This window comes from Neofelis nebulosa, chromosome 7 (genome assembly GCF_028018385.1).
Source record: "Neofelis nebulosa isolate mNeoNeb1 chromosome 7, mNeoNeb1.pri, whole genome shotgun sequence".
NCBI lineage: Eukaryota > Metazoa > Chordata > Mammalia > Carnivora > Felidae > Neofelis > Neofelis nebulosa.
The window spans coordinates 35,836,532-35,846,736 of record NC_080788.1 but is presented as its reverse complement, the minus strand read 5'-3'; the positions used below and the strand labels follow the sequence as shown (position 1 = coordinate 35,846,736).

Sequence of the window (10,205 nt, the reverse complement as noted above, 5' to 3'; positions counted from 1 at the left end):
AAGCTCAGTCAGAAGGTACGGCTCACCCTGTCCAGGGCCCATAGATTTGTATTTATTCTTCTATCTTAGGACGTTGTACCAACTGCCTCTCCAAGTGCTTAGCTTGGACGGTACATTGAAGCCCTATTCCACTTCCTCTCAAGACTGATCCTGTGCATCTCTTCCAATCAGGTCACACTGGGACCTTGACAAGGGCCATGGAGGACATATTTATGCCACAGGCATTGGCAAATGCTACGATAGGGTATTTTATCTCCCCACCCCCTACCCCGGGGGAAATCTGGCTGTTAAACATTTACCAGCCCACACCAGTTCGGGTAGGGATCCTTCTCTTCCACCTCCAAATCAATTCAGTGATGTCGGTCTTACCCCACCCCCACCCCCACCCCCTGCCGAGAGCACCAGGCACGGCGCTCTGCTCAAAGCAGGAAGGAGCTCACCGCTAGAGAATCAGCTTCTGGAAATGCCACCTAAGCAGACAGGGCAATCCAGGAATTGACTTGCGTCCTTCCCAGCCCTGGGCGCGGCCTGGAACTTCTGGAGGGTTCCCTGCGCTGTTCCTAGAGAAATTGGCCCCACCTGCTGGAGAGGGAACAGGGTTTAACAGGAACAAAGGAGACATAAAATAGCCCCGGGGTTCCCCAAATCTCTAAATCTCATACAATGAAGAGACTTAAGTGACTCAAAAACTGAGCCAGGCAGTTCGCCTGTTGGAAAATGCAGGGTGGATTGCTAAACCGGCCCAAGTAGCATTGATCCTCAGCTTAGGGCGGGTCAGAGGGGTCCATCCAGTTCCCTAAAGCGCTGTCTGTGCTTTTCAAAGGAGATCGCAAGTCACAGAGGAGAGCAAGAGGCAAGCCTGGGCAGCGCTCCCTCCTGCGGGATCCTGAAACCCCAGACTCAGCTGGGGCCTGCTACAGGCCCGGGTCTATGCAAGGGCTGTGCAGGGCACGGTGGCAGGCCGGAGGTCCTCAGAGAACTGACAGCCATGACTGGGTGACAGTCATGGTCACCGAGACTCAGGAGATCGAGGACAGCGTCCCTCCGGCCGAGAGGCAGGGGCTGAGTCTTGCTCAGGGGTGTTCCCCGCCACAGCACCAGGTTTTCAGGTCATTCTGAATCATGTCCGTTGAAATAAATCCAAGTTCTGGTCCTTTGCCCTGAACTCTTGTAGACAAGACCTTCTCTCCCTGGGCCTCAGTTTCCCCATACAGACAATGAAGCGCCTCAGCTCTATGAGTTCAGGGATAGCCTTCCCACCCCATTTAGCTTTGTCACTTTATGTCTCTGGGCACGTTTGAGCCCTGCCCCCCCAGCACCCCAGCCTGGAGCTGCCCCTGTGCGAACCTGTCTCTTTCCTGCCAGTGGGGACAGACTTCTCCCTGGAGCCCACCCAGTTGGCTGGAAGAGGTGCCTGCCTATGGGAGCCAGCTGAGTGACGAGAAGAGAGGGGAGCTAAGCACAGGTCCTGGGCCACCCACCCTCAGCCAGTGGCTTCCTTGAGTGGGAGGATGTCAGAGGCACGTCAACACCTTGGCCGCCACTCTTTAGGGCCAGCGAGGCAGGGAGAGGGCTCAGGGGGAGCCCGGGCCCTGCAGAGCCAGCCTGCAACAGACGGGAGCCCAAAACAAGAGGGACCCTGCACCCCACCCCACAGCTTTTAGGGATCTGGGGAGAACGTGGGGGTGGGGGGGGCAGAGAAATTTCTTTTCCTGCATTTTTTGCCCACGAGACACTTTATAATTTACCTCCTTTCTTTCTAACAGAACTCCACGAGGCCCCCAATTCTCAGATGAGGCTCAGTGAGGTGGCATGTCTTGTCCCAAGTCACTCTGTCTCCCAGGACAGAGAGCCTTAGGGATCACAGTTCAAAGGTGCTGAGCACCACACTCGGAAGAAAACAAGGAAGAAGGTACGACCCACACACTTGCTGCCGTTCCAATTTTTACTTGTAAACGGCGGGCTCTGCCCCTCCGACCCCGACTGGGGGCACTGAGGCCTGGTGGTTCCCACATGGGGCAGCTGAGTCTGGGAAGCATTGAGCTCCCATTCGCGTGAGGTCCGGGGCAGGTGGGGGTGGGCAGGATGATGTGATCAAAGCCCCAGGGGAAAGCCAGCTGGGGACCCAGGCTCTGGGCCAGCCCCCACCTGGGGCCACAGCCCCACTAGAGACTCAGCTCAAGGCACGAGAGCTGGAAGTCCCACTCTGCCGCCCTCTGGCCTTCTCCGTGCCCCTCCACCGGCCTCTCTGCCCAGGCTTCACTCCCACCCACTTTGAGCCCCCATAGAAAAAGGGCCCCCACTCCCTTCTTTCCTCCCAATATGGGCTTGAGGTCCGTAAAAAATTGCCACAAGGACCCACTGGACTATAGCCCCAGTGTTAGCAAAGTAGAAATAGGCAACCAGAGGTTAGAGGCTCCACCCACCCATACCTGCGTGTGGCTCTTCCCTCAGAGGGCCCTTCTAGAAAGAAGGGAGACAATGGCCCCAGGCGAACCGCCCCAAGTTCAGTTTTCCTGTCCTCCACAGGGCACGGGCTCAAAGAGGTTGGCTAACTTATCCAAAGTCACCCAGGGGGTATTGGCCGGAACCGAAATCCGAGCCAGCTGCGTGGCAAAGCCTGTTTCCATCAGATCCTGCACCCCGGTCACTGCTGTCCAGAACGGACCCCAGCCGCATGGGGTCCCGCCATGGGTCATCTCTTCTCCCAGACTCTGCTGACCCCCTTCCTTCTCCCCAGTGAGCATCTGGCCCATCTCAGGCATGACCTTGGGTCCCTTCTCAGCCCCGGGGACAGCCCTGGGTCACACCCCCCTCCCTTCCTTATCCCCCACCCTCCACTTGTCCAGGGGTCCTGGCTGCTTCTCCCTCCATTTCCATTTTCAAAACCTGTCCACGGAGAGCCTGTGGAAAGTCAGGGACTCTTCTTGGGGCTGGAGAGACAGAGGTGGTGAGCTCCCAGATCCCATGGTCTATATTCTTTTCATGTTTATTTTATTTTATTTTTGAGAGAGACAGAGCATGAGTGGGAGAGGGACAGAGAGAGAAGGAGACACGGAATCTGAAGCCGGCTCCAGGCTCCCAGCTGTCGGCACAGAGCCCGATGCGGGGCTCGAACCCACGAACCGCGAGATCATGACCTGAACCGAAGTCGGACGCTTAACCGACTGAGCCACCCAGGTGCCCCCGCGGTCTATATTCTTCTTTTGGGAGGCAAGTACACGAACAAATAAATAAGATAGCCCCCGACAGCGGGCGCTAAGTGCTGCGAAGGCTACGGGGAAGCGAAGTGAGCCTGTCCAGGCTGTCCCTCAGCCATCCTGCACCGCATCTCTGCCCTCACGCGACCTTGGGGAACGATGATGGGAGGAACAGGGGCAGGGACCAGGAAGACCATGCAGGAAGAGGCTCGGGCCAGGCCCTTGGAGTGTGACGTTGCGTTAGACTTACGTCCTCACTGTGAATGACAGAGATCATCTCCGGGCACAGAAGACAAAACTGAGGCTCCCAGAACTTGCTCCGAGACACGGGAGCCCGTGCGGACTGCACCAGAACCCAGCTCTCCGGACTTCCCGCCCAGTGCTGTTTCCAAAGTCCACTGCCTTCCAGGCAAGATATGAGACTGCGGCCTCCCCCCCCCCCCCATATTACCCCAGCCCCCAGCCCCCTAACCTGGGACAGCCCAGCTTCCCCTCCCCTCCCCCGCCACTCCCAGCCCCTGCACACGGCTGCAGCAATGGCTGGGGGCACAGACAACCCAGGAGTTCCAGAGACGAGCCCAGCAGATAGCGCAATCCCTCGAGAAGGCGTTCAGGGGATGCTATCTGTTCGGTTCACGGGGCAGACCGCTTGCTAAAGTGGTCTCAGACCGGAACCTTCTAGCTGGAAGGGGCCCTCGAATTTAATCCACATGTAATTAGAAGATCACACGCCACCATGGGGACTGTGAAAGCCTAGGAAGGGGTGACAGGAGAACATGAGATAAGGGGGAAAAGTTATTATTTTCTGGGGGTCGCTGAGGCAGGAACAGTGATCTGGGGTTAAACAGGGTGGAGGGGTGGGGAGGAGAGGACAGAGCAGAAGGAACGATCAGTAGGAAGGTGCACGGGAAGTTCTAGAAGCCAGGGAAAGGGTACTGTGGCTGAGCTGATATGGCTTTGCAGCAGAAATAAGGGTGCCAATATTGTGGGTGGCTGCCACACCGTGCGGAGAGCTATGGATGTGATCAAGCATTTGGGGGACGCCTGGGTGGCTCAGTCAGTGGAGCGTCTGACTTCGCTTCAGGTCATGATCTCGCTCGCGGTTCGTGAGCTCGAGCCCCGCGTCGGGCTCCGCGCTGACAGCTCAGAGCCTGGAGCCTGCTTCGGATTCCGTGTCTCCCTTTCTGTCTGCCCCTCCCCTGCTCATGCCGTCTCTGTCTCTCAAAAATAAATAAATGCAAAAAAAAAAAATTTTTTTTTTAATGAACACACATTTATTACAAAAAAAAAAAAAAAAAAAAAGGGCCTTTGGCCTTGATCCTGAGGCAGTGAGGAGCCTGGGGCTCTTAAATGTGACGGTGTGAGTGGAGGAAGCTTTATGTTTTTAAAGCTTGCCCAGCAGGCAGGTAGCAGCAAGACCTGTCTGGAGGCCGGCCCAGGTGCCCACAGGCGATGACGATGCTTTAGAGGAGGGGTACCAGTGAGGGGGAGAGTAGGGGGCACATCCCAGAGATACGAAATCCGGAGGTGAGATCCGCAAGCGTGGGTGATGCATGGCAGGGGAGGCTGGGGGAGAGCGAAGTCAAGGGAGGTGCCGGGCTCCATCCTGTGGCAGCACGTGGGTGGGGAAGATCTGATGTTGGAATCCAAGGCCCAGATCGGTGACATGCGCCCGAGACCTCCCAGCCAGGCTCCATCCTCAACTCTGGGTCTATTTCTAGCTGAGCAGAGCAGGGCTCTGGGGGTACAGCTGCTCTTTGTCCCCCTAGAGCCCGAGGGGCTGGAGACGGGCCCCGGTCCTCAGGGCGTGCCCCGCCCCCACCCACAGTATCTCACACAGTCCCCGGCACCCAGGGCTCGGGATGGATGGCCAGGGATACTGAGATCTCTTCCGCACCCTAATCTGTCTCCCGGAAGTTACGTCTCCTGGGGACTCACCTTCCTTCTCTGTTTAAAAACACTGTTACTGACAGGGGCACCTGGCTGGCTCGGTCGGTGAAGCACCTGACTCTTGGTTTCGGCTCAGGTCACCATCTCACGGTTCTTGAGTTCGAGCCCCATGTCGGGCTCTGCGCTGACCGCATGGTGCCTGCTTGGGATTCTCTCTCCCTCTCTCTCTGCCTCTTCCCTGCTCTCTCTCTGTCTCTCTCTCTCTCTCTCTCTGCTTCTCAAAAACAAATACATAAACCTTCAAAAAAAAATACAACGAAATAGTTACTGACAATCAAATGACACGAGGCACGCGGTACCAAGCAATACGTGAATGGAAAGTATTTTTATTCCAAAGCATGGGGCGGAGCTGAGGCCGGAGGATGAGAAGGCCGGGCCTGGGGGTAAAGCCCAGGCAGAGGCCCGAGGAGGGGGCCCGGTCTCCACAGTGGCCCCACGAAGGCATATGCCGTTTGCGCATTGTTCAGGTAAGGAAATGAAGGTGAACAGAGGTGGGCAGCTCATCCACACTCACCAGTGCTGAAGGGGTCAAGCTCTCCTCCCCCAGGCCTTCACAGATGAGACGTTGCTTATGGAGATAGAAGTGAAAAATGGCTTCTCCATGCTGACAGTCACCCCAGGAACTAGTTGCAGGAACTTTTAGCAGCTGGGACCTCTAAAGGTCTTCAAGCGTGATAACCCAGGGCAATTCTGAGGAAGGAACTGGCCTTTCTGGGGACGCGCCCAAGCAAATAGATGTGTGCAAATAGTTGTGTTCTCTTCAATTTTTTTTTATGCTTACTTTTGAAAAAGAGAGAGAGAGAGAGACAGAGCATGAGCGGGGGGAAGGGCAGAGAGAGAGGGAGACACAGAATCCCAAGCAGGCTCCAGGCTCTGAGCTGTCAGCACGGAGCCCGACGCGGGGCTCGAACTCACAAACTGCGAGATCGTGACCTGAACCGAAGTTGGATGCTCAACCGACTGAGCTACTACCCAGGCGCCCCTGTTCTCTTCAATTTCAAAAGCCAGGGCCTCCCAGCGGCAGGGGGCCGGTGGGAGGGGTGAGGAGGGAGCCGCCAGCCGGGCCCTGCCTGCGTGCCTGTCGCCCCCCCCACCCCATCTGCTCTGGAGGGGCAGAGGGCGAGGAACATGCTGTCTGCTGATCCACAACTTGAGCAAAACTTAATTGCTTCCCTGAACCTGAAAAATATCAAACTGCATAAATAAATGTGCCTTAAATTATTAATAAAGGCATTTACATCTGGAGTCGGAGCATGAAAATTAATCTAATTTCTTATGCTAAACCGGCTGGTGTGGCATGTGATTTAAGGATTCAGAGACACAAAGGGCAGGGAAGAAAATGATGGGAGATGGGCTGTCTTTGGCATTTTGCGTATAAGATCTGGAAAAGAATGAGAAGGAAGGAAGGAGCGGAAAGAAAGTGTGGGAGGGAGTTCTCCCGGAGACCCGGATGAAGGCCCCTTCCTCACTGAGAAGCAAGAACATAGAGTCTACCGTTTTAATGGCCCTAGAAGACTCTCCCGGGCAAACACGAACCAGGCTCCACCCTGCTTATCTTCAGAGCAGCTCCAGAAAACTCTGAGGGAGCCTAGGTTTCTGTGCAGGTTGAATTACTTGACTTTCTCAAGGGCAGGTGTGATGAAAGCCGAAACTGGGATGGGCCTAACAGCTAGAAACCAGGACCATCAGCTAATGCCTGTGTGGCCGGGGGGAAGGAACCCAGAGACCCCTGTCACCTGCCAGGGCTTTCTTCCTTTAGCTTCCGGAAGCAGGGTGGTACCAAACAGCCCTGCCTCTGCATGCTACCTCTAATCGTGGAGTGAACGTTTTTACTTCTTTCGGCCCACCGAGTCTCGAACAACCACCGTGTAAGGTAACATCTCTCCCCTATCGTGATGGAAACCGAGGCCCAAGGAAAGTGACCGGCCCCAGGAAACACAGCGCGTAACCCAGAAAGCAGGAATGTAGTCGCTTGGTTCTCTGATGGCTGGAGAGTCAGGCTGACCTGGGGCTCCCAGCCCTACGTCGTAGCAGTGGCCCTGGCTGGCATTCGTGAAGCCCCTCCCGTGTTAAGAACTCCACACGCACAACCTGCACTCCGTCCCAAGAGCCCCGTCACAGGCACACTCTCCCCCTCGTATAGAGAGAGCACTCTGGAGAGGCCAGGCTCCCTTTCCTCTCGTCCAGGGAGGAGAAGACTCAGGACTCCAGAGGCCGCCCCTCTCGCTTAGAACATCTCGGCTTCCCCATCCGTCCAACAGACCTGGAAGGACTGAACTTTGCAGAGGCCACTTTGAGGACTACGGGGCCTGGGGCCGGTTACTGTCCCTCTGGGCAGCCCGGGTTCCCTGGAAAAAAGAAGGTGGCAGCGGTGGTCCCTACCCAAGGTCACAGCCTGGTACAGGTCGGGGCCTGCTTCTCCCACGACTGCCCCGGACGCCGCCTCCAAAGGCAAGCGGAAGGGAACAGAAAGATCCCATTTGCTGCAGGAATATGTCTTTAAAAAAGGAGGGGGTAATGCTTGTTTCAATTTTTTTCGTAGGTTTTTCTTTCCCCCCTCGGATGTTACCCTGCCTAATTACACTTCCAAACTGCAACACGAATTTTTTAAAAGGTTTCCTAGATAAAAGTTTCATTAATGCTTATTAAAGAGAAGATGAGAGTTTAGACTGAATGTATGATACAGTAGAGGTGGCCATTTTGTTGTCTATCTTTAGGTTTCAAGGCAAACAGGGACCCCCCCCCCCTTTTGTGCTTACGGTGTGAAGTCAACATGTATGTCCATTTTATAGGAGCTGTCATTAGGTCATGTGCTGGGGACATCGTCACCAATTACTGCCGGCCAGAGTAGAGTCGCTAAGACCAAATTGTTAAGAGAAGCGGGGTATCCCCGAACCCCACGTGTTTTGTGTTGGGCTTGGGAGGAAAAATGCCATTTTCTCAGAAATTGCTTTCACCCTAAGTGAGTCAGGAATTTCCAGGGGCACCTGGGTGGCTCAGTGGGTTATGCGTCCGACTCACGATTTTGGCTCAGGTCGTGATCTCATGGGTCACGAGTGCGAGCCCCACGTCGGGCTCCGTGCTGACGGTGCAGAGCCTGCTTGGGATTCCCTCCCTCCCCCTCTCTCTGCCCCTTCCCCTGCTTGTGCGCTAGCTCTGTCTCTCTCAAAATAAATAAGTAAACCTTTGAAAAAAAAAAAAAAAAAAGAGGAAAAGAATTTCCTGGTCCAGCTCTGGGCACTCTGCCTCCAGGATGAGGGCAGATGGGTAAGGAGAGGGATTTCACTTTATTGGGTCCTCTGGGGACACATAGGATAGTTAAGAAGCAGACCCCTGCTCGTGCTGGCCGTGGCTGTCCTCAGCCCACACTCCCCCGTCACGATGCCACCCTCCAGCCCCTCGCCCCCCTCCTTCTCTCCGCCAGACGCGCTTCCCGCCTGTGTATACCGTGTGGCCCTACACAGGTCACCTCATCTCTTGTCTGCAAGACAGGCATGGGCTTCCCTGCCGCACAGGGTCGACGGGACTCCTGTACGATCCCGGAGGCGAAAGTGATTTGCGAACTGTAGGGAGCCATACGGTCACTGTTGTTACTATAGCTCAGCTAGGCGATCCGCAGACACTCCTTGGGTGCTGTTCATTTCCCTTAAAATCTGAGCGATCCAAACTGAAGGAACAGCACTCGGGTTTCAAAAGGCGAAGTGGCGGAAGACAGTACACCCCCTCCCTCCCCCACCTGCTCCTGGAGACTGAGATCCCCCTCGCCTGAGCTGCAAGGAGCTTGCTGAGGATCTGCAACCCTGAGTGGGGGGGCCCAGCAGTCCTGGCTGGATCAGGGCGGGTAGGGAAGAGCCACCCCAGGAGCTGTGGGTGCTCACGACCCCCGTGTCGTTCACTTCCTGTGCTCAAGTGTGGGCCCCACGAGGCCGGTGCTCACCTGGCCTCCAACGCGCAGGTACAGGCATCGCTGGTCACACCCCGGGGGCAAGAGAGGGAGAGGGGGTCCCTGAATCCCTAACACGCTTGCTGAGCCCAGGGTACCTCTAAGGAGTGGGCCGTCGGGTGCTGATTACATTATCTGCTCCACCAACATTTCCTGCGCAGTTACTCAAAGCCGTCCTCGTGACCGTCGCTAGGAGGGGGAAGTCAGAGGAGGAAGGCAAGGAAGCTCGAGACTAACGGCCCCACTGTGTCTCCCACATAAGTTCGTCTCTGTGTTGTACTGGGTTCCTGTCTCTCTGTGGAGGGCACGCGTTCCACACACACGCGCGCGCGCACACACCCCGCTCCCTGCTCTCCCGAGAGGCCCCTTGGCTGAGGGTACTTGCTGGAAGCCAAAAGGAACACCGTGGCGAGAACCGGCCGATTCAGCCCCCCCTTGCCGGGCCCGCCTCCGTGGCTCTCGCCTGTCACCCCCAGGCCTTGCTCTGCACCACTTTAGTTTTTAAGATTTAGAGAAAAGGAAGTGTGGTGAGCCCAGGGCGGGCTGGGGCAGCGGAGGGGCAGGGGCCCCCGGCGGGGCTCAGAGCAGAAGCCGCTGATGCGCTGTGGTCGCCTTGTGGTTCGGGCCCAGAGGCTCATGTAGGCGCTTGGGGGGAGCACGATGACTGGTGAGCCGATTCAGAGAATTTCTGCAGGTTTTGTAATGAGAGGGGACAGCACACAGCGGGAGACGACAAGGTGCTTGGGTGCGGGGACAATGGAGGGCAGGGACAGAGGGCAGGCCTCCCGCTCGGGCCACGGAGCGCAGGGCACGTGGGGCGGTGTCTGAGCGCAGACAACGAATCCCCGTGGAAGAACTCACTCGTTCAGGGCTGGGGTGGGGGCGTGACGAGAACAGAGATGAGCAGAGGTCCGGCCCCTCCCGACGAGCCGGGCCTGCTCTGCGACGGGGCTCTGCCCCACGTGTCTAGGGCTGCGGGCTGCCTGTCATGAGGGACAGCTCTAGGCTATTCCAGCAACCGCTCCCTGACCCCCTCCATCACCGTGGGGACACAGTCCTGGCCTGGGCACAGGACACCACAGTAAGCAGCACAGGGCGGGGATGGCTGGGAG

The 10,205-nt window shown here is 56.6% G+C and overlaps 1 long non-coding RNA gene across 1 annotated transcript; it reads right to left on the bottom strand.

Moving 5' to 3' along the window:
* Positions 1–4,525: 4,525 nt before the first annotated feature.
* Positions 4,526–10,135, bottom strand: LOC131516327 (uncharacterized). Its single transcript, XR_009263986.1, has 3 exons — positions 9,088–10,135; positions 5,139–5,930; positions 4,526–4,806 (listed from the first exon to the last, which is right to left on the bottom strand). It is a non-coding gene; the product is annotated as an uncharacterized LOC131516327 (long non-coding RNA).
* Positions 10,136–10,205: the final 70 nt, after the last annotated feature.